Source organism: Bombina bombina, chromosome 7, assembly GCF_027579735.1.
Source record: "Bombina bombina isolate aBomBom1 chromosome 7, aBomBom1.pri, whole genome shotgun sequence".
Lineage (NCBI taxonomy): Eukaryota > Metazoa > Chordata > Amphibia > Anura > Bombinatoridae > Bombina > Bombina bombina.
The window spans coordinates 632,666,637-632,694,323 of record NC_069505.1 but is presented as its reverse complement, the minus strand read 5'-3'; the positions used below and the strand labels follow the sequence as shown (position 1 = coordinate 632,694,323).

The window sequence follows — 27,687 nt, the reverse complement described above, 5'->3', positions numbered from 1 at the left end:
TGATATTTTTATAGCAACACATCTCTGTATATTACAGCCTTGTGCTAGTATAGTATTTGTGTATGCAGATGTGTGTGTTATTACTGTGTGTGCACTAACGTAATTGTGTGTGTTTAACTGTTTAACTTTTATTATTCAATCCCAGCATGCACTGGGCTGATTTGCATAACCACCTCTGCCCTGTGATGAGCTGTAATTATAAGTTACTGATGAACAAACAACAAATAAAACTTATAGAGACAAAGCTGAGGGAACAGAGGGATAAGCTGGTGAAATTTTAATGCACCTGTTTCTGTCTCCCTAATCTAAATGATTCCAGTACTGAGGGCTGATATATATCACAGGGAGCAGCTAATACAGATGCCCAGATGATCCTCAGTGGTCTGGGGTTCAGGCTTCAAACCTGTAGCTGTCTAGGGACAGAGTGGTTCAATTCCACCTTCTGGGCGTGGGTTTAAGCCACTTGTTTTATTAGTGAGCATTAGAAGAGAGGCATGCTGGGAGCACCAGGAGAGAGAGGCATGCTGGGATGTATTAGTGTATAATCTGACTATATAGAATAACAGGACCGGTGAGACTAGGGCGTTCTTTAGTGAACCAAGACCCTACAGGCACTAAATAGAGAATACTTACCGTCTCCCCTGGGTGCTGTTGCTTACTCTTTGAATACAAATAAATACTCAGTTTAGATTCATTAATACAACAAAGAGCTCATCAGTAAAACCTAATGATTACTGGAGATGATTACAGGATGAGGCAGCTCTCTGCTTATTAGTGAATCTGGCCCCTCAGATAACACAGGAATAGGGAGATTTATGTAGTAACAGCACTTCTGCTCAGTACCTACACGTGCACTATACACTGGGGAATCCTCTCTGGAAAGAAATACAACGCAGACACATATTATGTTTATTTATTGCTCACATATTGTGTGTTTAAGTATCACATTTATTTGTGCATTATCACTAGTGTGTGAGTGTGATGAGTACTTATGTATGTGCATGTACCTGTGTATTATCATTGTGTGTGAGTGTGATGAGTACTTGTGTATGTGCATATACCTGTGTATTATCACTAGTGTGTGAGTGTGATGAGTACTTGAGTATGTGCATGTACCTGTGTATTATCACTAGTGTGTGAGTATTATGAGTACTTGTGTATGTGCATGTACCTGTGTATTATCACTAGTGTGTGAGTATGATGAGTACTTGTGTATGAGCATGTAGCTGTGTATTATCACTAGTGTGTGAGTATTATGAGTACTTGTGTATGTGCATGTACCTGTCTATTATCACTAGTGTGTGAGTGTGATGAGTACTTGTGTATGAGCATGTACCTGTGTATTATCACTAGTGTGTGAGTATGATAAAAACTTGTGTATGTGCATGTACCTTGGTATTATCACTAGTGTGTGAGTATGATGAGTACTTGTGTATGAGCCTGTAGCTGTGTATTATCACTAGTGTGTGAATATTATGAGTACTTGTGTATGTGCATGTACCTGTCTATTATCACTAGTGTGTGAGTGTGATGAGTACTTGTGTATGAGCATGTACCTGTGTATTATCACTAGTGTGTGAGTATGATGAATACTTGAGTATGTGCATGTACCTGTGTATTATCACTAGTGTGTGAATATTATAAATACTTGTGTATGTGCATGTACCTGGGTATTATCACTAGTGTGTGAGTATGATGAGTACATGTGTATGTGCATGTACCTGTGTATTATCACTAGTGTGTGAGTGTGATGAGTACTTGTGTATGAGCATGAACCTGGGTATTATCACTAGTGTGTGAGTATGATGAAATACTTGAGTATTTGCATGTAACTGTGTATTATCACTAGTGTGTGAGTATGATAAATACTTGTGTATGTGCATGTACCTGGGTATTATCACTAGTGTGTTAGTGTCAGGAATTCTGCTCCACCTTGAGAACTGTATCTGCTCTCATTGAATACCACCTTTACTTCTTTGTTACACCCTCCTAACCTATTTAAGTTTCACTCTGACGTCAGCCAGGTGCTTAGTGATTGAGAAATTTCCTTACTACTGAGCTGATCATAAGAATTATCCTGCAACAGTTGGAACCTTATTACTGTGTCCTGAGTAACTGGATTTATCATTGTGTATTCTTATTAGCATTATCATCTGTATCCAGTCTGTCACAGATGAATTGAACTTTCACAGCGCTGCCCTGCACGCACCTGTTTCACTTGTGGTGGCGTATTGAGAAACCGCATCCGCGGTATAGAACTTACTTGGGGACACAGTCTTTACCTACCGTGAGTAACCACTGCTGTAATCTTTGCGGCACTGAACCGAGTTCCAAATTCCGGAGGTTTCTAATTGATCTCCGCTGCCTACTCTGACCGTGAATCACGGAACTACTTGCGGAGGAATCTACTTGTGACAGACCCTTCTGTCAGTACTGAAAGAATTAACTTTGTTCAGCTTTAAGAAGCTATTTTCTAAATACAAGGTTGCTGGCATCAGCTATTGTGTGTTGTAATTAAGTTTAAGTGATAAACATTCACATTGTTTAATCCCATCCAGAGAGCAGACGCCCAAGTGATAAGAAAGACTAAATTGTTTATCTACTTAAGTAATGTAATTCTATTGTATCATGTCAAAGGGCGTTTTCCCTCTATCTAATGTACAATATTCTTTCAACCCCCCATCTAGGGTCAGACCTGCATAAATACTGGGCATATAGCCTTCAATAAAACACATTCTGTTTTTACCTTCAATGTGGAGCCTGGTCTCATGTTTGAGGGGGGAACTGGCTGGGTTGTGAGTTGCTGATCCCATATTCAGGACATCGTTCACCTGGTATTAACCCTTGGTATCCTGTTGGTACCGTAACAATTGGTGGCAAGCGACGGGAGGATCCTTATCGCCCAGAAGAGCAACTACACAAGCCAGTAACCTCAGGAAGAGGGGGATTATTACAATACTGACTAAGATATAAGGAGTACCAGGGACCGAAGGAACCAACGGGTCCAGCATATCAGACAGAACCCCCGAAGAAGCAAGCTTTGACCGGGCGGTCAAAATAAGACTGGCACATTATGGCCCCAACCCATCTGCGGAAATTATCGACCGGGTCATAGCAGCTGTGGAGGCCAACCTACTTCGCCAAAGCGGCGCTGCAGCTGCCCAAGTCACAGCAACCCCAGTGGAAAAGAGAAAAGTGCATTTTACAGCTTTTAAAAACTTCCTGGAAACAGAAGGAGAGATTGATGGGTACCTTGCGGATTTTGAGAGACAATGTGCACTGCACCAGGTACCCGCAGAGGACTGGGTCACGATATTATCCGGAAAATTATCCGGCCGGGCCAGTGAGGCTTTTCGGGCCATTACAGATGAGAAAGTCGGGGATTATAATACTGTAAAAGAGGCTCTGCTCTCCAGGTATGCGGTTACACCGGAGGCATACCGGAGGCGGTTCAGAGACACTGTTAAATTGGCTGGTGATTCCTACGTTGAGTGGGCATGTAAGGTGCACCGCACAGCATCTTACTGGATGGCAGGGTGCCAAGCCATATCCGGGGAAGAGGTGCTGCAGCTATTCCTGTTGGAACATTGCTTTGACAAGTTATCAGCAGGAGTTAGAGAGTGGGTTCGGGACCGTAAACCCTCCACCCTGCATGAAGCTGCTCGCCTGGCAGATGAGTATACGGATGCCCGCAAACTGGATACTGCTACCACTAAGCCCCCTGCTAGAGTGGAGTACAGACCCCCAGTCACCCCAGCAGCTGCCAGTTACCAACCCCCGGTGCACCGCTATACCACACCGCCTTCAGCCACGAACTACCCTCAGAGAGCCCGGTTCAATTCGCGGGGCTAATCACAACCTATTCGGTGCTTTGGATGTAAGCAACTAAGGCACAAAAGAACAGAGTATCCCCTAAACGCAGCGAACCAAGCACAGTCCTGGAGAAGACCTGCCGGCGGAATCCCACGTAACCCTCAGCCTGCGGCCCACTACGTAGAGGAGCAAGAATGCTGGGGTATCCTACATGAAGCAGACCCCGTGCAAGCTGCCCACCGGAATAACCGGCAACTGGTTAAAGTGAATGGGAAGGAGGTCAGTGGTCTATGGGATACTAGTGCTACCATGACCTTGCTTCAAAAGATCTTGGTGTCTGAGAAACAGCACACTGGAGACACTGTGGCTGTGAGGGTAGCAGGGGGCACTGTGTTCTGCCTACCTGTTGCCCAGGTACATTTGGATTGGGGAGGGGGCGCTAGACCTGTGAATGTGGGGGTCAAGAAGGACTTACCTGCTGATGTTCTCCTTGGAAATAACTTGGCCCCCCTTGTTTCTGCCTATGCTCCCATGGGTCCCACCGATGTTAACCCTGTGACTACCCGTGCCCAGATCCATGCCGCAGAGACTGACCCACCTGCTGCTGAGCCCCAGGACGCTGAGCTCAGTAAATCCCTATCCGCTATTGATACGTGGGAGTCCCGTTACAATGCGCTGATGAAGGAGAAGAGCCAAGTAGAGGATGAAATGGTCACGATAAACAATCACGTAACAGTGCTAGTGGGAGAGAAGAGGAGAGAAGAGGAGAGCAGAGGAAAAAGCATGTTTAGAACGGGAATCTCTGCTAGACAAGCTGCACCGACAGACTGCAGAAAACACTAGCTTGAGAGTGGAACATGAAACATTAAAGACAAACAGCGACACTGGAGGAGAAGCTGGCGCTGGCTCATAGTGAGGTGCAGCAACTCAAGGGCACCCTATGTCAGTATGAAGGGACTGTGGATACCTATAAAGAGCAGGTACAAAAAACTCGTAAGGAAGCTGATGAGATTTTGAAGGACTGTTTAGCCCTAGTCTGGGCACTGAAGAAGTTGAACCCTTATTTATACAGGCAGGAATTCTCTCTCATAACGGGAATACAGATGGATTGCCCCGGCAAACTGACATGCCTACCACCTCCTAGTCCGGTCATCCCCAGGTTGACCTGCCAAAGGGTCAAGCCGGGTCTGCCGGAGTGTTCCACAAGGGGGGAGCTATGTGACAGACCCTTCTGTCAGTACTGAAAGAGTTAACTTTGTTCAGCTTTAAGAAGCTATTTTCTAAATACAAGGTTGCTGGCATCAGCTATTGTGTGTTTAAGTGATAAACATTCACATTGTTTAATCCCATCCAGAGAGCAGACGCCCAAGTGATAAGAAAGACTAAATTGTTTATCTGCTTAAGTAATGTAATTCTATTGTATCATGTCAAAGGGCGTTTTCCCTCTATCTAATGTACAATTTTCTTTCAACCCCCCATCTAGGGTCAGACCTGCATAAATACTGGGCATATAGCCTTCAATAAAACACATTCTGTTTTTACCTTCAATGTGGAGCCTGGTCTCATGTTTGAGGGGGGAACTGGCTGGGTTGTGAGTTGCTGATCCCATATTCAGGACATCGTTCACCTGGTATTAACCCTTGGTATCCTGTTGGTACCGTAACACTACTCAGCCGTCGCTCTCACGGAGCGCTCTCTAGCATCTTACCTGTCTCGCTCACACTGAACCGAACCATTCCGTCTTCTAAGACTACTGGAGAGATTGTTGCTTAATCTATCTATTTTACCTATACTTACCTTTAATTCATCTGGGATTATCTGCGATACCACAAGTTCAGTTTATACCCTTATCTGTATTGCAAAGATCAACAGGCTGCTTGTATTATGGGTAGTTTGTTTAAGGACATACTAACCTCATATATATCTATTCAGTGAACAGTTATCTGAATACTTTATTAATTCACTCTGAGCCTCAGGGGTTAACGTTCACATATGTTGACTCAAAGCTAAGTGATACAAATTAACATCCACAGTTGCTGATCCATAAAAAGTTTAACAGATATAAAAGGTTACAACCTTACAGAATCACTAAGCCTTTAAAATAAAATGGATCCAGTGGATTTACCACAGATAGTCTATGAACTTTCACAGAAAGTGGACCAACTTGGTCAGGCTATGAATAACCTACAAGTGGAGAACGAAACACTAAGGAAGGTTATTAGGGATTCGTTAACTCATAAGTTACCAGCACAAGAGTTCCATCCTGAACCACACATTTCCAGCCCAGACTTATTCTCAGGGGATAGACGGATATATCGTCAATTTAAGAATGCCTGCCTGCTCAACTTCACCTTAAAACCAAAGACCTATCCAACTGACCATCTCAAAGTCTTAACTATCATTTCATATTTACGTGGTGAACTGAGGATCTGGGCGGATTCTTACTATGAATCTAATAACCCTATACTGTTCTCCCTGCCAGAATTCCTTGTAGCCATGGATGAATTGTACCTTGACGTGAATTCACAGATTGTTGCTGAAACAAAAATGAGAGCTTTGAGACAGGGCTCTAAACAAGTTGAACTGTATATTACCGAGTTCAAACAATACTCATCTGATTCACAATGGAACAGAGTGGCTTTGAAGAATCAATTCAGACTGGGACTTTCTGAAAATATAAAGGACGAGCTCGCTAGAGTTCAATTACCTGACACCCTGGAGGCATTGATGAAATTGTCTATCCAAATAGACAGGCGTTTGAGAGAAAGGAAGAGCGAACGTAAGGGGTCAGAGACCACCTATAGGAAGGCCTCCTCGTCCTCACCACCAGCTATCGATGGAGGTCAGAGCCAGGAACCAATGGAAATAGGAGTTTTGAGAGGTCCTCTGTCCACTGAGGAGAAGCAAAGACGAAAGAGAGAGTCCTTATGTCTTTACTGTGCAAGTCCAGCACATGCAGTGAAAGACTGTCCCACTCTACTGAGAAACAAGAAAAGTAAGTTGATATTGACTAACTCCTCTGTCTCTCTGCAGCATAAACCTATTTATTGTATCATCTCTCTCTCTTTACAGTGGGACCATAGACGTCTGACTTTGGAGGCCATTCTTGACACTGGGGCTTATGGGAATTATATAGACTTAGAGGTTGTTAAGGCAAATAAAATACCACTTGAAAAGAAAACTTCTCCTGTTTCAATCCGTGTAGTAGATGGTTCCTATATATCTAGTGGTCCCATTACACATCACACAGTTCCTTTGATGGTAACCACACACAATAGTCATTTTGAATATGTCTCCTTTGATGTTCTACCTTCTCCACTTTTTCCTATTGTCTTGGGAATTAAGTGGATATGTCTCCATCAACCTACTATTGACTGGAAGACATTGAAAGTCACTCTAGACTCTTCCTACTGTAAGTCTAGCTGTTACCATTTACCGGATTGCATATCCTTAACTAACCAAGAGGTAACTATTCCTAAAGAATATATACAATACACAGAAGTATTTAGCAAAAGGGAGGCAGAGACGCTACCCCCACACCGCAGTTATGACTGCCCAATAGATCTTAAACCAGGGGCAGTTATCCCTCATGGACATCTGTACCCATTAAGCCAGCCAGAACTAGTTCACCTAAAAACATATATTGATGAAAACCTAAAAAAAGGTTTTATCAGGCCATCAGTTTCTCCTGCTGCTGCTGGTATGTTTTTTGTTAGGAATAAAGATCAATCCTTACGCCCTATAATTGACTATAGAGAGCTTAATAAGGTTACCGTTAAAAATAGATACCCCCTCCCTCTGATCCCGGAGCTCATTGAGCGGCTTACTCGTGCTAAAATATTCACAAAACTGGACCTCCGGGGGGCCTACAATCTCATCCATATAAGAGAGGGAGATGAGTGGTTAACTGCATTTAGACCGAGATACGGTCTTTATGAATATTTAGTGATGCCTTTTGGTTTGTGCAATGCTCCAGCAACTTTTCAGCATTACATAAATGATGTGTTCAGAGATCTCCTTGATACATGTGTAGTGGTCTATCTGGATGACATCCTGATCTATTCCCAAAATTTGCAAGACCACATAAGACACGTTGGATGGGTTCTTTCTAGACTCCAAACACATCGGTTGTATGCCAAGGCTGAAAAATGTATATTCCATACAGAGAAGATTTCCTTCATGGGATACAACATCTCCTCTGAAGGTGTTCAAATGCAACAGGAAAAGGTAGAAGCTGTAAAGAATTGTCCCACACCAAAAAACCATAAGGATCTACAACGGTTTTTAGGCTTTAGTAATTATTACAGAAAATTCATCAAAGGGTACTCTGCTATAGCTAAGCCATTGACCACCCTCACTGGTAGTACATCAACATTTCTTTGGAACAACAAGGCCACACAGGCTTTTGAGCTTCTGAAAAATTCTTTTACTTCAGCTCCAATCCTCCGGCATCCAAATCCTGACTTCCAATATTTCCTCGAAATTGACTCTTCGGATTATGCACTAGGTGCAGTTTTGTCTCAGAGGGAAAGCTTAAAACACCCCTTACATCCTATAGCCTTTTTCTCTAAGGTCATGTCCTCTGCCGAGAGGAATTACCCCATTGGGGAGAAGGAACTCTTATCCATCAAAAGAGCTTTCGAGACTTGGAGACATCTACTGGAGGGAACTCGCCTTCCAATTATAGTCTATACGGATCACAGGAATTTGGAATACCTACAACGGAACAAGACCCTCTCTGCGAGACAAGTCAGGTGGAGTTTGTACTTCAGTAGATTCCAGTTCCAGATTGTATACAGACCGGCCTCCCGAAACGGTAAGGCCGACGCTCTCTCTCGGAGAGACCCTAAACCCCCGCACAATGAGAACCCAACAGCCATGATCCCTCATAAGAACTTCATTGGAAGTATCTCCACTCTAACTACCAGATACAGAAAAGCCTTACTAACCGAACATGAGTATCCAGCTGACCTACAAAAAGGAACCAATGGGTTCTACTATAAACAAAACAAATTATACGTACCTAAGACCCTAAGACAAGAGCTAATCAAAGGACATCATGACAACCCCCTATCTGGACATCTTGGATTCCAAAGAATGCTTGAATTGCTAAGAAGAGCTTATTGGTGGCCACACATGTCATCTAACATTCGAGATCACATCCAGGCCTGTACGACTTGTATCATATCAAAGGCAGACAAAAAACCTCCATATGGCTTATTGATGCCTATATCTGTTCCAGGAAGACCATGGATGCATTTAGGTCTAGACTTCATTGTTGAACTACCTACCTCAGCCGGTATGAACACTGTCTTGGTTGTAGTGGACCTTTTTTCCAAGATGGCACATTTTATACCGTATCACAAACTTCCATCATCTGCTGAAACAGCTCAATTATTCATAGATCATGTCATCAAGCTTCATGGGATTCCGGAGATTCTCACCACTGACAGAGGGACACAGTTCACTTCACATTTCTGGAAGTCTCTTTGCCTAAAACTACAGATTGACCACCGCTACACTACCGCTTATCACCCCCAAACCAATGGGCAAACAGAGCGATTGAATCAAAGTTTGGAACAGTACATGAGATGCTACTGTGCTTACCAACAGGAAGATTGGAAAAAATACCTCTCACTTGCCGAATTCGCATATAACAATACTCTGAACTCCTCCAGCAAAATGACCCCCTTCTACGCCAATTATGCTTATCATCCTAAGATGACCTTTACATCTAGAGAATCATGCCTCAATCCAAAGGTAGACGACCTTGCTGACCGTTTGACTGAGACTTGGCAATCCCTCCAAGAAAACCTTTGTACTGCCCAAGGACTACAAAAGCGCTACTATGACCTTAGACGAAGATCACCTCCGCTATACTCAATAGGTGATTGGGTTTGGCTCTCTACAAAAAACCTCAGGCTACAAATCCCCAGCAAGAAGTTGGCGAGTCTGTTTATTGGACCTTTTCAAATAGCCAAAGTAGTTAACCAGAATGCTGTCACCCTCAAACTTCCTCCATCGTTAACCATACATCCAATTATTCATGTCTCCTTACTAAAACCTGCAAAGTCTAGTGGAACCCAAGTCTTGCCTCCTCCCATTCAAACTTTGGAGACCGATGTCTATGAAGTACAGAAAATCCTGGACTCAAGGATTACCAATGGGAAATTACAGTACCTAGTGCAATGGAAGGGATATCCTTCGGATGAAGATACATGAGAACCCTACACCAATCTGAATGCCCCCAGACTAGTGTCTCAATTTCATAGGAGGAATCCCCATAGACCTCGTTTTCAAGCCGTGGAACGGCTTGATTGAAGGGGACGTTCTGTCAGGAATTCTGCTCCACCTTAAGAACTGTATCTGCTCTCAGAGAATACCACCTTTACTTCTTTGTTACACCTTCCTAACCTATTTAAGTTTCACTCTTACGTCAGCCAGGTGCTTAGTGATTGAGAAATTTCCTTACTACTGAGCTGATCATAAGAATTATCCTGCAACAGTTGGAACCTTATTACTGTGTCCTGAGTAACTGGATTTATCAGTGTGCATTCTCATTTGCATTATCATCCGTATCCAGTCTGTCACAGATGAATTGAACTTTCACAGCGCTGCCCTGCACGAACCTGTTTCACTTGTGGTGGTGTATTGAGAAACCGCATCCGCGGTATAGAACTTACTTGGGGACACAGTCTTTACCTACCGTGAGTAACCGCTGCTGTAATCTTTGCAGCACTGAACCGAGTTCCAAATTCCGGAGGTTTCTAATTGATCTCCGCTGCCTACGCTGACCGTGATTCACGGAACTACTTGCGGAGGAATCTACTCAGCCGTCGCTCTCACAGAGCGCTCTCTAGCATCTTACCTGTCTCGCTCACACTGAACCAAACCATTCCGTCTTCTCAGACTACTGGAGAGATTGTTGCTTAATCTATCTATTTACCTATACTTACCTTTAATTCATCTGGGATTATCTGCGATACCACAAGTTCAGTTTATACCCTTATCTGTATTGCAAAGATCAACAGGCTGCTTGTATTACGGGTAGTTTGTTTAAGGACATACTAACCTCATATATATCTATTCAGTGAACAGTTATCTGAATACTTTATTAATTCATTCTGAGCCTCAGGGGTTAACGTTCACATATGTTGACTCAAAGCTAAGTGATACAAATTAACATCCACAGTTGCTGATCCATAAAAAGTTTAACAGATATAAAAGGTTACAACCTTACAGTGAGTATGATGAGTACTTGTGTATGTGCCTGTACCTGTGTATTATCACTAGTGTGTGAATATGATGAATACTTGTGTTTGTGCATGTAACTGTGTATTATCACTAGTGTGTGACTCGTATGATGAATACTTGTGTATGTTCATGTAACTGTGTATTATCACTAGTGTGTGACTCGTATGATGAATACTTGTGTATGTGCATGTAACTGTGTATTATCTCTAGTGTGTGAATATGATGAATACTTGTGTATGTGCATGTAACTGTGTATTATCACTAGTGTGTGAGTATGATGAATACTTGTGTTTGTGCATGTAACTGTGTATTATCACTAGTATGTGAGTGTGATGAATACTTGCGTATGTGCATGTACCTGTGTATTATCACTAGTGTGTGAATATGATAAATACTTGTGTATGTGCATATACCTGTGTATTATCAGTAGTGTGTGAGTGTGATGAGTACTTGTGTATGTGCATGTACCTGGGTATTATCACTAGTGTGTGAGTATGGTGAGTATTTGTGTATGTGCATGTACCTGTGTATTATCACTAGTGTGTGAGTGTGATGAATACTTGTGTATGTGCATTTAAATGTGTATTATCACTAGTGTGTGAGTATGATGAGTACTTGTGTATGTGCATGTACCTGTGTATTATCACTAGTGTGTGAGTATGATGAGTACTTGTGTATGTGCATGTACCTGTGTATTATCAGTAGTGTCTGAGTGTGATGAGTACTTGTGTATGTGCATATACCTGTGTATTATCAGTAGTGTGTGAGTGTGATGAGTACTTGTGTATGTGCATGTACCTGTGTATTATCACTAGTGTGTGAGTATGATGAGTACTTGTGTATGTGCATGTACCTGTGTATTATCACTACTGTGTGAGTATGATGAGTACTTGCGTATGTGCATATACCTGTGTATTATCAGTAGTGTGTGAGTGTGATGAGTACTTGTGTATGTGCATGTACCTGGGTATTATCACTAGTGTGTGAGTATGATAAATACTTGTGTATGTGCATGTACCTGGGTATTATCACTAGTGTGTGAGTATGATGAGTACTTGTGTATGTGCATGTACCTGTGTATTATCAGTAGTGTGTGACTCGTATGATGAATACTTGTGTATGTGCATGTACCTGTCTACTAACACTAGTGTGTGAGTGTGATGAGTATTGTGTATGTGCATTTACCTGTGTATTATCACTAGTGTGTGAGTATGATAAATACTTGTGTATGTGCATGTACCTGGGTATTATCACTAGTGTGTGAGTATGATGAGTACTTGTGTATGTGCATGTACCTGTGTATTATCAGTAGTGTGTGACTCGTATGATGAATACTTGTGTATGTGCATGTACCTGTCTACTATCACTAGTGTGTGAGTGTGATGAGTACTTGTGTATGTGCATATACCTGTGTATTATCACTAGTGTGTGAGTATGATAAATACTTGTGTATGTGCATGTACCTGGGTATTATCACTATTGTGTGAGTATGATTAATACTTGTGTATGTGCATGTACCTGTGTATTATCACTAGTGTGTGAGTATGATGAGTACTTGTGTATGTGCATGTACCTGGGTATTATCACTAGTGTGTGAGTATGATGAGTACTTGTGTATGTGCATGTACCTGTGTATTATCAGTAGTGTGTGAGTGTAATGAGTACTTGTGTATGTGCATGTACCTGGGTATTATCACTAGTGTGTGAGTATGATGAGTTCTTGTGTATGTGCATGTACCTGGGTATTATCACTAGTATGTGAGTATGATGAGTTCTTGTGTATGTGCATGTACCTGTGTATTATCACTAGTGTGTGAGTGTAATGAGTACTTGTGTATGTGCATGTACCTGGGTATTATCACTAGTGTGTGACTCGTATGATGAATACTTGTGTATGTGCATGTACCTGTGTATTATCACTAGTGTGTGACTCGTATGATGAATACTTGTGTATGTGCATGTACCTGTGTATTATCAGTAGTGTGTGAGTGTGATATTTATATAGCACCAGGAGAGAGAGGCATGCTGGGATTTATTAGTGTATAATCTGACTATATAGAATAACAGGACCGGTGAGACTAGGACGTTCTTTAGTGAACCAAGACCCTACAGGCACTAAATAGAGAATACTTACCGTCTCCCCTGGGTGCTGTTGCTTACTCTTTGAATACAAATAAATACTCAGTTTAGATTCATTAATACAACAAAGAGCTCATCAGTAAAACCTAATGATTACTGGAGATGATTACAGGATGAGGCAGCTCTCTGCTTATTAGTGAATCTGGCCCCTCAGATAACACAGGAATAGGGAGATTTATGTAGTAACAGCACTTCTGCTCAGTACCTACACGTGCACTATACACTGGGGAATCCTCTCTGGAAAGAAATACAACGCAGACACATATTATGATTATTTATTGCTCACATATTGTGTGTTTAAGTATCACATTTATTTGTGCATTATCACTAGTGTGTGAGTGTGATGAGTATTTGTGTATGAGCATGTACCTGTGTATTATCACTAGTATGTGAGTGTGATGAGTACTTGTGTATGTGCATGTACCTGTGTATTATCACTAGTGTGTGAGTATGATAAATACTTGTGTATGTGCATGTACCTGTGTATTATCACTACTGTGTGAGTATGATGAGTACTTGTGTATGTGCATGTACCTGTGTATTATCACTAGTATGTGAGTGTGATGAGTACTTGTGTATGTGCATGTACCTGTGTATTATCACTAGTATGTGAGTGTGATGAGTACTTGTGTATGTGCATATACCTGTGTATTATCACTAGTGTGTGAGTGTGATGAGTATTTGTGTATGAGCATGTACCTGTGTATTATAACTAGTATGTGAGTGTGATGAGTACTTGTGTATGTGCATATACCTGTGTATTATCACTAGTATGTGAGTGTGATGAGTACTTGTGTATGTGCATGTACCTGTGTATTATCACTAGTGTGTGAGTATGATAAATACTTGTGTATGTGCATGTACCTGTGTATTATCACTAGTGTGTGAGTATGATGAATACTTGTGTATGTGCATGTACCTGTGTATTATCACTAGTGTGTGAGTGTGATGAGTACTTGTGTATGTGCATGTACCTGGGTATTATCACTAGTGTGTGAGTATGATGAATACTTGTGTATGTGCATGTACCTGTGTATTATCAGTAGTGTGTGAGTGTGATGAATACTTGTGTATGTGCATTTAAATGTGTATTATCAGTAGTATGTGAGTGTGATGAGTACTTGTGTATGTGCATGTACCTGTGTATTATCACTAGTATGTGAGTGTGATGAGTACTTGTGTATGTGCATATACCTGTGTATTATCACTAGTGTGTGAGTGTGATGAGTATTTGTGTATGAGCATGTACCTGTGTATTATCACTAGTATGTGAGTGTGATGAGTACTTGTGTATGTGCATATACCTGTGTATTATCACTAGTATGTGAGTGTGATGAGTACTTCTGTATGTGCATGTACCTGTGTATTATCACTAGTGCGTGAGTATGATAAATACTTGTGTATGTGCATGTACCTGTGTATTATCACTAGTGTGTGAGAATGATGAATACTTGTGTATGTGCATGTACCTGTGTATTATCACTAGTGTGTGAGTGTGATGAGTACTTGTGTATGTGCATGTACCTGGGTATTATCACTAGTGTGTGAGTGTGATTAGTACTTGTGTATGTGCATGTACCTGGGTATTATCACTAGTGTGTGAGTATGATGAGTACTTGCGTATGTGCATGTACCTGGGTATTATCACTAGTGTGTGAGTGTGATGAGTACTTGCGTATGTGCATGTACCTGGGTATTATCACTAGTGTGTGATATAATGAGTACTTGTGTATATGCATGTACCTGTGTATTATCAGTAGTGTGTGAGTTTGATGAGTACTTGTGTATCTGCATGTACCTGTGTATTATCACTAGTGTGTGAGTATGGTGAGTATTTGTGTAAATGCATGTACCTGGGTATTATCACTAGTGTGTGAGTGTGATGAGTACTTGTGTATGTGCATGTACCTGTGTATTATCACTAGTGTGTGAGTGTGATGAATACTTGTGTATGTGCATTTAAATGTGTATTATCACTAGTGTGCGAGTATGATGAGTACTTGTGTATGTGCATGTACCTGTGTATTATCACTAGTGTGTGAGTATGATGAGTACTTGTGTATGTGCATGTACCTGTGTATTATCAGTAGTGTGTGAGTGTGATGAGTACTTGTGTATGTGCATGTACTTGTGTATTATCAGTAGTGTGTGAGTGTGATGAGTACTTGTGTATGTGCATGTACTTGTGTATTATCACTAGTGTGTGAGTGTGATGAGTACTTGTGTATGTGTATGTACCTGGGTATTATCACTAGTGTGTGAGTGTGATGAGTACTTGTGTATGTGCATATACCTGTGTATTATCACTAGTGGGTGAGTGTGATGAGTACTTGTGTATGTGCATGTACCTGGGTATTATCACTAGTGTGTGAGTATGATGAGTACTTGTGTATGTGCATGTACCTGTGTATTATCAGTAGTGTGTGAGCGTAATGAGTACTTGTGTATGTGCATGTACCTGGGTATTATCACTAGTGTGTGAGTGTGATGAGTAGTTGTGTATGTGCATGTACCTGGGTATTATCACTAGTGTGTGAGTATGATGAGTACTTGTGTATGTGCATGTACCTGTGTATTATCAGTAGTGTGTGAGCGTAATGAGTACTTGTGTATGTGCATGTACCTGGGTATTATCACTAGTGTGTGAGTATGATGAGTGCTTGTGTATGTGCATGTACCTGTGTATTATCACTAGAGTGTGAGTATGATGAGTACTTGCGTATGTTCATGTACCTGTGTATTATCAGTAGTGTGTGAGTGTGATATTTATATAGCAACAAATCTCTGTATATTACAGCCTTGTGCCAGTATAGTATTTGTGTATGCAGATGTGTGTGTTATTACTGTGTGTGCACTTACGTACTTGTGTGTGTTTAACTGTTTAGCTTTTATTATTCAATCCCAGCATGCACTGGGCTGATTTGCATAACCACCTCTGCCCTGTGATGAGCTGTAATTATAAGTTACTGATGAACAAACAACAAATAAAACTAATAGAGACAAAGCTGAGGGAACAGGGATACGCTGGTGTAATTATAATGCACCTGTGTCTGTCTCCCTAATCTAAATGAATCCAGTACTGAGGGCTGATATATATCACAGGGAGCAGCTAATACAGATGCCCAGATGATCCTCAGTGGTCTGGGGTTCAGGCTTCAAACCTGTAGCTGTCTAGGGACAGAGTGGTTCAATTCCACCTTCTGGGCGTGGGTCTAAGTCACTTGTTTTATTAGTGAGCATTAGTAGAGAGGCATGCTGTGAGCATCAGGAGAGAGAGAGGCATGCTGGGAGCACCAGGAGAGAGAGGTATGCTGGGAGCAGCAGGAGAGAGGCATGCTGGTATTTATTAGTGTATAATCTGACTATATAGAATAACAGGACCGGTGAGACTAGGACGTTCTTTAGTGAACCAAGACCCTACAGGCACTAAATAGAGAATACTTACCGTCTCCCCTGGGTGCTGTTGCTTACTCTTTGAATACAAATAAATACTCAGTTTAGATTCATTAATACAACAAAGAGCTCATCAGTAAAACCTAATGATTACTGGAGATGATTACAAGATGAGGCAGCTCTCTGCTTATTAGTGAATCTGGCCCCTCAGATAACACAGGAATAAGGAGGTTTATGTAGTAACAGCACTTCTGCTCAGTACCTACACGTGCACTATACACTGGGGAATCCTCTCTGGAAAGAAATACAACGCAGACACATATTATGTTTATTTATTGCTCACATATTGTGTGTTTAAGTATCAAATTATTTGTGCATTATCACTAGTGTGTGAGTATGATGAGTACTTGTGTATGTGCATGTACCTGTGTATTATCACTAGTGTGTGAGTATGATGAGTACTTGCGTATGTGCATGTACCTGGGTATTATCACTAGTGTGTGAGTATGATTAGTACTTGTGTATGTGCATGTACCTGGGTATTATCACTAGTGTGTGAGTATGATGAGTACTTGCGTATGTGCATGTACCTGGGTATTATCACTAGTGTGTGAGTGTGATTAGTACTTGTGTATGTGCATGTACCTGGGTATTATCACTAGTGTGTGAGTATAATGAGTACGTGTGTATGTGCATGTACCTGTGTATTATCAGTAGTGTGTGAGTTTGATGAGTACTTGTGTATGTGCATGTACCTGTGTATTATCACTAGTGTGTGAGTATGGCGAGTACTTGTGTATGTGCATGTACCTGGGTATTATCACTAGTGTGTGAGTATGATGAGTACTTGTGTATGAGCATGTACCTGTGTATTATCACTAGTGTGGGACTCGTATGATGAGTACTTGTGTATGCGCATGTACCTGTGTATTATTAGTAGTGTGTGAGTGTGATGAGTACTTGTGTATTTGCATGTAACTGTTTATTATCACTAGTGTGTGAGTGTGATGAGTACTTGTGTATGAGCATGTACCTGTGTATTATCACTAGTGTGTGAGTAGGATGAATACTTGTGCATGAGCATGTACCTGTGTATTATCACTAGTGTGTGACTCGTATGATGAGTACTTGTGTATGTGCATGTACCTGTGTATTATCACTAGTGTGTGAGTATGATGAATACTTGTATATGTGCATGTACCTGTGTATTATCACTAGTGTGTGAGTATGATGAGTACTTGTGTATGTGCATGTACCTGTGTATTATCACTAGTGCGTGTGTATGATGAATACTTGTGTATGTGTATGGACCTGTGTATTATCACTAGTGTGTGAGTATGATGAATACTTGTGTATGTGCTTGTACCTGTGTATTATCACTAGTGTGTGAGTATGATGAATACTTGTGTATGTGCATGTACCTGTGTATTATCAGTAGTGTGTGATTGTGATGAGTACTAGTGTATGTGCATGCACCTGGGTATTATCACTAGTGTGTGACTGTGATGAATACTTGTGTATGTGCATGTACCTGGGTATTATCACTAGTGTGTGAGTATGATGAGTACTTGTGTTTGTGCATGCACCTGGGTATTATCACTAGAGTGTGAATATGATGAGTACTTGTGTATGTGCATGTACCTGTGTATTATCACTAGTGTGTGAGTATGATGAGTACTTGCGTATGTGCATGTACCTGTGTATTATCACTAGTGTGTGACTCGTATGATGAATACTTGCATATGTGCATGTACCTGGGTATTATCACTAGTGTGTGAGTATGATGAGTACTTGTGTTTGTGCATGTACCTGGGTATTATCACTAGTGTGTGAGTATGATGAATACTTGTGCATGAGCATTTAACTGTGTATTATCACTAGTGTGTGAGTGTGATTAGTACTTGTGTATGAGCATGTACCTGTGTATTATCACTAGTTTGTGACTTGTATGATGAATACTTGCATATGTGCATGTACCTGGGTATTATCACTAGTGTATGAGTATGATGAATACTTGTGTATGTGCATGTAACTGTGTATTATCACTAGTGTATGAGTATGATGAATACTTGCATATGTGCATGTACCTGGGTATTATCACTAGTGTATGAGTATGATGAATACTTGTGTATGTGCATGTAACTGTGTATTATCACTAGTGTGTGAGTATGATGAGTGCTTGTGTATGTGCATATACCTGTGTATTATCACTAGTGTGTGAGTATGATGAGTACTTGTGTATGTGCATGCAACTGTGTATTATCACTAGTGTGTGAGTACGATGAGTGCTTGTGTATGTGCATGTACCTGTGTATTATCACTAGTGTGTGAGTATGATGAGTACTTGCCTATGTGCATGTACCTGTGTATTATCACTAGTGTGTGACTCGTATGATGAATACTTGCATATGTGCATGTACCTGGGTATTATCACTAGTGTGTGAGTATGATGAGTACCTGTGTATGTGCATGTACCTGGGTATTATCACTAGTGTGTGAGTATGATGAATACTTTTGTATGAGCATGTAACTGTGTATTATCACTAGTGTGTGAGTGTGATTAGTACTTGTGTATGAGCATGTAACTGTGTATTATCACTAGTGTGTGAGTGTGATTAGTACTTGTGTATGAGCATGTAACTGTGTATTATCACTAGTGTGTGAGTATGATGAGTACTTGCCTATGTGCATGTACCTGTGTATTATCACTAGTGTGTGACTCGTATGATGAATACTTGTGTATGTGCATGTACCTGGGTATTATCACTAGTGTGTGAGTATGATGAGTACTTGTGTATGTGCATGTACCTGGGTATTATCACTAGTGTGTGAGTATGATGAATACTTGTGTATGAGCATGTAACTGTGTATTATCACTAGTGTGTTAGTGTGATTAGTACTTGTGTATGAGCATGTACCTGTGTATTATCACTAGTGTGTTTTTCCTAATCTGAGTCCTGGCTATAAAGGAGCCTGCAACATTCAATACCCTTGCTTGGTATTGAAGTTGCATGCTTCCCTGCTTAGCCGCTCTCACTGAGGACTCTGACTCTCTGCCTATTCGGCTGAACTTCACTACACACGCTGATTGCGTGTCATTCCCTCAACTTCCGGTTTCACGGACCACCGCACTTCCGGTTTTCACGGAACAGAACGCTGCAGCTCTGTAAGCAGCTCTCCCCTCAATCTGTTCTGCCGGTTTGCTTAATTCAAACACTGAACCACCATTGCTCTAATCTATTCTCCCTCCGGAGGTGAGTCTTTGCTGGACATTATTTCTTCTGTATTTTTGTCACAAAACCGTTATTTGCTACCATATTATTTCTCTTGTTAAGTGTATCCAGTCCACGGATCATCCATTACTTGTGGGATATTCTCCTTCCCAACAGGAAGTTGCAAGAGGATCACCCAAAGCAGAGCTGCTATATAGCTCCTCCCCTCACTGCCATATCCAGTCATTCTCTTGCAACTCTCAACTAAGATGGAGGTCGTAAGAGGACTGTGGTGTTTTATACTTAGTTTATTTCTTCAATCAAAAGTGTATTATCACTGGTGTGTGAGTGTGATGAGTATTTGTGTATGAGCATGTACCTGTGTATTATCACTAGTATGTGAGTGTGATAAGTACTTGTGTATGTGCATAAATCTGTGTATTATCACTAGTATGTGAGTGTGATGAGTACTTCTGTATGTGCATGTACCTGTGTATTATCACTAGTGCGTGAGTATGATAAATACTTGTGTATGTGCATGTACCTGCGTATTATCACTAGTGTGTGAGTATGATGAGTACTTGTGTATGTGCATGTACCTGTGTATTATCACTAGTGTGTGAGTGTGATGAGTACTTGTGTATGTGCATGTACCTGTGTATTATCACTAGTGTGTGAGTATGATGAGTACTTGTGTATGTGCATGTACCTGTGTATTATCACTAGTGTGTGAGTATGATGAGTACTTGTGTATGTGCATGTACCTGTGTATTATCACTAGTGTGTGAGTATGATGAGTACTTGTGTATGTGCATGTACCTGTGTATTATCACTAGTGTGTGAGTATGATGAGTACTTGTGTATGTGCATGTACCTGTGTATTATCACTAGTGTGTGAGTGTGATGAGTACTTGTGTATGTGCATGTACCTGGGTATTATCACTAGTGTGTGAGTGTGATTAGTACTTGTGTATGTGCATGTACCTGGGTATTATCACTAGTGTGTGAGTATGATGAGTACTTGCGTATGTGCATGTACCTGGGTATTATCACTAGTGTGTGAGTGTGATGAGTACTTGCGTATGTGCATGTACCTGGGTATTATCACTAGTGTGTGATATAATGAGTACTTGTGTATATGCATGTACCTGTGTATTATCAGTAGTGTGTGAGTTTGATGAGTACTTGTGTATCTGCATGTACCTGTGTATTATCACTAGTGTGTGAGTATGGTGAGTATTTGTGTAAATGCATGTACCTGGGTATTATCACTAGTGTGTGAGTGTGATGAGTACTTGTGTATGTGCATGTACCTGTGTATTATCACTAGTGTGTGAGTGTGATGAATACTTGTGTATGTGCATTTAAATGTGTATTATCACTAGTGTGCGAGTATGATGAGTACTTGTGTATGTGCATGTACCTGTGTATTATCACTAGTGTGTGAGTATGATGAGTACTTGTGTATGTGCATGTACCTGTGTATTATCAGTAGTGTGTGAGTGTGATGAGTACTTGTGTATGTGCATGTACTTGTGTATTATCAGTAGTGTGTGAGTGTGATGAGTACTTGTGTATGTGCATGTACTTGTGTATTATCACTAGTGTGTGAGTGTGATGAGTACTTGTGTATGTGTATGTACCTGGGTATTATCACTAGTGTGTGAGTGTGATGAGTACTTGTGTATGTGCATATACCTGTGTATTATCACTAGTGGGTGAGTGTGATGAGTACTTGTGTATGTGCATGTACTTGTGTATTATCACTAGTGTGTGAGTGTGATGAGTAGTTGTGTATGTGCATGTACCTGGGTATTATCACTAGTGTGTGAGTATGATGAGTACTTGTGTATGTGCATGTACCTGTGTATTATCAGTAGTGTGTGAGCGTAATGAGTACTTGTGTATGTGCATGTACCTGGGTATTATCACTAGTGTGTGAGTATGATGAGTGCTTGTGTATGTGCATGTACCTGTGTATTATCACTAGAGTGTGAGTATGATGAGTACTTGCGTATGTTCATGTACCTGTGTATTATCAGTAGTGTGTGAGTGTGATATTTATATAGCAACAAATCTCTGTATATTACAGCCTTGTGCCAGTATAGTATTTGTGTATGCAGATGTGTGTGTTATTACTGTGTGTGCACTTACGTACTTGTGTGTGTTTAACTGTTTAGCTTTTATTATTCAATCCCAGCATGCACTGGGCTGATTTGCATAACCACCTCTGCCCTGTGATGAGCTGTAATTATAAGTTACTGATGAACAAACAACAAATAAAACTAATAGAGACAAAGCTGAGGGAACAGGGATACGCTGGTGTAATTATAATGCACCTGTGTCTGTCTCCCTAATCTAAATGAATCCAGTACTGAGGGCTGATATATATCACAGGGAGCAGCTAATACAGATGCCCAGATGATCCTCAGTGGTCTGGGGTTCAGGCTTCAAACCTGTAGCTGTCTAGGGACAGAGTGGTTCAATTCCACCTTCTGGGCGTGGGTCTAAGTCACTTGTTTTATTAGTGAGCATTAGTAGAGAGGCATGCTGTGAGCATCAGGAGAGAGAGAGGCATGCTGGGAGCACCAGGAGAGAGAGGTATGCTGGGAGCAGCAGGAGAGAGGCATGCTGGTATTTATTAGTGTATAATCTGACTATATAGAATAACAGGACCGGTGAGACTAGGACGTTCTTTAGTGAACCAAGACCCTACAGGCACTAAATAGAGAATACTTACCGTCTCCCCTGGGTGCTGTTGCTTACTCTTTGAATACAAATAAATACTCAGTTTAGATTCATTAATACAACAAAGAGCTCATCAGTAAAACCTAATGATTACTGGAGATGATTACAAGATGAGGCAGCTCTCTGCTTATTAGTGAATCTGGCCCCTCAGATAACACAGGAATAAGGAGGTTTATGTAGTAACAGCACTTCTGCTCAGTACCTACACGTGCACTATACACTGGGGAATCCTCTCTGGAAAGAAATACAACGCAGACACATATTATGTTTATTTATTGCTCACATATTGTGTGTTTAAGTATCAAATTATTTGTGCATTATCACTAGTGTGTGAGTATGATGAGTACTTGTGTATGTGCATGTACCTGTGTATTATCACTAGTGTGTGAGTATGATGAGTACTTGCGTATGTGCATGTACCTGGGTATTATCACTAGTGTGTGAGTATGATTAGTACTTGTGTATGTGCATGTACCTGGGTATTATCACTAGTGTGTGAGTATGATGAGTACTTGCGTATGTGCATGTACCTGGGTATTATCACTAGTGTGTGAGTGTGATTAGTACTTGTGTATGTGCATGTACCTGGGTATTATCACTAGTGTGTGAGTATGATGAGTGCTTGTGTATGTGCATATACCTGTGTATTATCACTAGTGTGTGAGTATGATGAGTACTTGTGTATGTGCATGCAACTGTGTATTATCACTAGTGTGTGAGTACGATGAGTGCTTGTGTATGTGCATGTACCTGTGTATTATCACTAGTGTGTGAGTATGATGAGTACTTGCCTATGTGCATGTACCTGTGTATTATCACTAGTGTGTGACTCGTATGATGAATACTTGCATATGTGCATGTACCTGGGTATTATCACTAGTGTGTGAGTATGATGAGTACCTGTGTATGTGCATGTACCTGGGTATTATCACTAGTGTGTGAGTATGATGAATACTTTTGTATGAGCATGTAACTGTGTATTATCACTAGTGTGTGAGTGTGATTAGTACTTGTGTATGAGCATGTAACTGTGTATTATCACTAGTGTGTGAGTGTGATTAGTACTTGTGTATGAGCATGTAACTGTGTATTATCACTAGTGTGTGAGTATGATGAGTACTTGCCTATGTGCATGTACCTGTGTATTATCACTAGTGTGTGACTCGTATGATGAATACTTGTGTATGTGCATGTACCTGGGTATTATCACTAGTGTGTGAGTATGATGAGTACTTGTGTATGTGCATGTACCTGGGTATTATCACTAGTGTGTGAGTATGATGAATACTTGTGTATGAGCATGTAACTGTGTATTATCACTAGTGTGTTAGTGTGATTAGTACTTGTGTATGAGCATGTACCTGTGTATTATCACTAGTGTGTTTTTCCTAATCTGAGTCCTGGCTATAAAGGAGCCTGCAACATTCAATACCTTGCTTGGTATTGAAGTTGCATGCTTCCCTGCTTAGCCGCTCTCACTGAGGACTCTGACTCTCTGCCTATTCGGCTGAACTTCACTACACACGCTGATTGCGTGTCATTCCCTCAACTTCCGGTTTCACGGACCACCGCACTTCCGGTTTTCACGGAACAGAACGCTGCAGCTCTGTAAGCAGCTCTCCCCTCAATCTGTTCTGCCGGTTTGCTTAATTCAAACACTGAACCACCATTGCTCTAATCTATTCTCCCTCCGGAGGTGAGTCTTTGCTGGACATTATTTCTTCTGTATTTTTGTCACAAAACCGTTATTTGCTACCATATTATTTCTCTTGTTAAGTGTATCCAGTCCACGGATCATCCATTACTTGTGGGATATTCTCCTTCCCAACAGGAAGTTGCAAGAGGATCACCCAAAGCAGAGCTGCTATATAGCTCCTCCCCTCACTGCCATATCCAGTCATTCTCTTGCAACTCTCAACTAAGATGGAGGTCGTAAGAGGACTGTGGTGTTTTATACTTAGTTTATTTCTTCAATCAAAAGTGTATTATCACTGGTGTGTGAGTGTGATGAGTATTTGTGTATGAGCATGTACCTGTGTATTATCACTAGTATGTGAGTGTGATAAGTACTTGTGTATGTGCATAAATCTGTGTATTATCACTAGTATGTGAGTGTGATGAGTACTTCTGTATGTGCATGTACCTGTGTATTATCACTAGTGCGTGAGTATGATAAATACTTGTGTATGTGCATGTACCTGCGTATTATCACTAGTGTGTGAGTATGATGAATACTTGTGTATGTGCATGTACCTGTGTATTATCACTAGTGTGTGAGTGTGATGAGTACTTGTGTATGTGCATGTACCTGTGTATTATCACTAGTGTGTGAGTATGATGAGTACTTGTGTATGTGCATGTACCTGTGTATTATCACTAGTGTGTGAGTATGATGAGTACTTGTGTATGTGCATGTACCTGTGTATTATCACTAGTGTGTGAGTATGATGAGTACTTGTGTATGTGCATGTACCTGTGTATTATCACTAGTGTGTGAGTATGATGAGTACTTGTGTATGTGCATGTACCTGTGTATTATCACTAGTGTGTGAGTGTGATGAGTACTTGTGTATGTGCATGTACCTGGGTATTATCACTAGTGTGTGAGTGTGATTAGTACTTGTGTATGTGCATGTACCTGGGTATTATCACTAGTGTGTGAGTATGATGAGTACTTGCGTATGTGCATGTACCTGGGTATTATCACTAGTGTGTGAGTGTGATGAGTACTTGCGTATGTGCATGTACCTGGGTATTATCACTAGTGTGTGATATAATGAGTACTTGTGTATATGCATGTACCTGTGTATTATCAGTAGTGTGTGAGTTTGATGAGTACTTGTGTATCTGCATGTACCTGTGTATTATCACTAGTGTGTGAGTATGGTGAGTATTTGTGTAAATGCATGTACCTGGGTATTATCACTAGTGTGTGAGTGTGATGAGTACTTGTGTATGTGCATGTACCTGTGTATTATCACTAGTGTGTGAGTGTGATGAATACTTGTGTATGTGCATTTAAATGTGTATTATCACTAGTGTGCGAGTATGATGAGTACTTGTGTATGTGCATGTACCTGTGTATTATCACTAGTGTGTGAGTATGATGAGTACTTGTGTATGTGCATGTACCTGTGTATTATCAGTAGTGTGTGAGTGTGATGAGTACTTGTGTATGTGCATGTACTTGTGTATTATCAGTAGTGTGTGAGTGTGATGAGTACTTGTGTATGTGCATGTACTTGTGTATTATCACTAGTGTGTGAGTGTGATGAGTACTTGTGTATGTGTATGTACCTGGGTATTATCACTAGTGTGTGAGTGTGATGAGTACTTGTGTATGTGCATATACCTGTGTATTATCACTAGTGGGTGAGTGTGATGAGTACTTGTGTATGTGCATGTACTTGTGTATTATCACTAGTGTGTGAGTGTGATGAGTAGTTGTGTATGTGCATGTACCTGGGTATTATCACTAGTGTGTGAGTATGATGAGTACTTGTGTATGTGCATGTACCTGTGTATTATCAGTAGTGTGTGAGCGTAATGAGTACTTGTGTATGTGCATGTACCTGGGTATTATCACTAGTGTGTGAGTATGATGAGTACTTGTGTATGTGCATGTACCTGTGTATTATCACTAGAGTGTGAGTATGATGAGTACTTGCGTATGTTCATGTACCTGTGTATTATCAGTAGTGTGTGAGTGTGATATTTATATAGCAACAAATCTCTGTATATTACAGCCTTGTGCCAGTATAGTATTTGTGTATGCAGATGTGTGTGTTATTACTGTGTGTGCACTTACGTACTTGTGTGTGTTTAACTGTTTAGCTTTTATTATTCAATCCCAGCATGCACTGGGCTGATTTGCATAACCACCTCTGCCCTGTGATGAGCTGTAATTATAAGTTACTGATGAACAAACAACAAATAAAACTAATAGAGACAAAGCTGAGGGAACAGGGATACGCTGGTGTAATTATAATGCACCTGTGTCTGTCTCCCTAATCTAAATGAATCCAGTACTGAGGGCTGATATATATCACAGGGAGCAGCTAATACAGATGCCCAGATGATCCTCAGTGGTCTGGGGTTCAGGCTTCAAACCTGTAGCTGTCTAGGGACAGAGTGGTTCAATTCCACCTTCTGGGCGTGGGTCTAAGTCACTTGTTTTATTAGTGAGCATTAGTAGAGAGGCATGCTGTGAGCATCAGGAGAGAGAGAGGCATGCTGGGAGCACCAGGAGAGAGAGGTATGCTGGGAGCAGCAGGAGAGAGGCATGCTGGTATTTATTAGTGTATAATCTGACTATATAGAATAACAGGACCGGTGAGACTAGGACGTTCTTTAGTGAACCAAGACCCTACAGGCACTAAATAGAGAATACTTACCGTCTCCCCTGGGTGCTGTTGCTTACTCTTTGAATACAAATAAATACTCAGTTTAGATTCATTAATACAACAAAGAGCTCATCAGTAAAACCTAATGATTACTGGAGATGATTACAAGATGAGGCAGCTCTCTGCTTATTAGTGAATCTGGCCCCTCAGATAACACAGGAATAAGGAGATTTATGTAGTAACAGCACTTCTGCTCAGTACCTACACGTGCACTATACACTGGGGAATCCTCTCTGGAAAGAAATACAACGCAGACACATATTATGTTTATTTATTGCTCACATATTGTGTGTTTAAGTATCAAATTATTTGTGCATTATCACTAGTGTGTGAGTATGATGAGTACTTGTGTATGTGCATGTACCTGTGTATTATCACTAGTGTGTGAGTATGATGAGTACTTGCGTATGTGCATGTACCTGGGTATTATCACTAGTGTGTGAGTATGATTAGTACTTGTGTATGTGCATGTACCTGGGTATTATCACTAGTGTGTGAGTATGATGAGTACTTGCGTATGTGCATGTACCTGGGTATTATCACTAGTGTGTGAGTGTGATTAGTACTTGTGTATGTGCATGTACCTGGGTATTATCACTAGTGTGTGAGTATAATGAGTACGTGTGTATGTGCATGTACCTGTGTATTATCAGTAGTGTGTGAGTTTGATGAGTACTTGTGTATGTGCATGTACCTGTGTATTATCACTAGTGTGTGAGTATGGC

General features: G+C 40.9%; 4 non-coding genes across 4 annotated transcripts; all 4 read left to right on the top strand.

The window, feature by feature from the left end:
- Positions 1-362: 362 nt before the first annotated feature.
- On the top strand, positions 363-449 carry TRNASTOP-UCA (transfer RNA opal suppressor (anticodon UCA)). The gene has a single exon. It is a non-coding gene; the product is annotated as a tRNA-Sec (tRNA).
- Positions 450-16,326: 15,877 nt separating this feature from the next.
- On the top strand, positions 16,327-16,413 carry TRNASTOP-UCA (transfer RNA opal suppressor (anticodon UCA)). The gene has a single exon. It is a non-coding gene; the product is annotated as a tRNA-Sec (tRNA).
- A 5,813-nt stretch (positions 16,414-22,226) lies between these two features.
- TRNASTOP-UCA (transfer RNA opal suppressor (anticodon UCA)) lies at positions 22,227-22,313 on the top strand. Its single transcript has one exon. It is a non-coding gene; the product is annotated as a tRNA-Sec (tRNA).
- Positions 22,314-26,628: 4,315 nt separating this feature from the next.
- TRNASTOP-UCA (transfer RNA opal suppressor (anticodon UCA)) lies at positions 26,629-26,715 on the top strand. The gene has a single exon. It is a non-coding gene; the product is annotated as a tRNA-Sec (tRNA).
- The last annotated feature ends 972 nt before the right edge of the window (positions 26,716-27,687 follow it).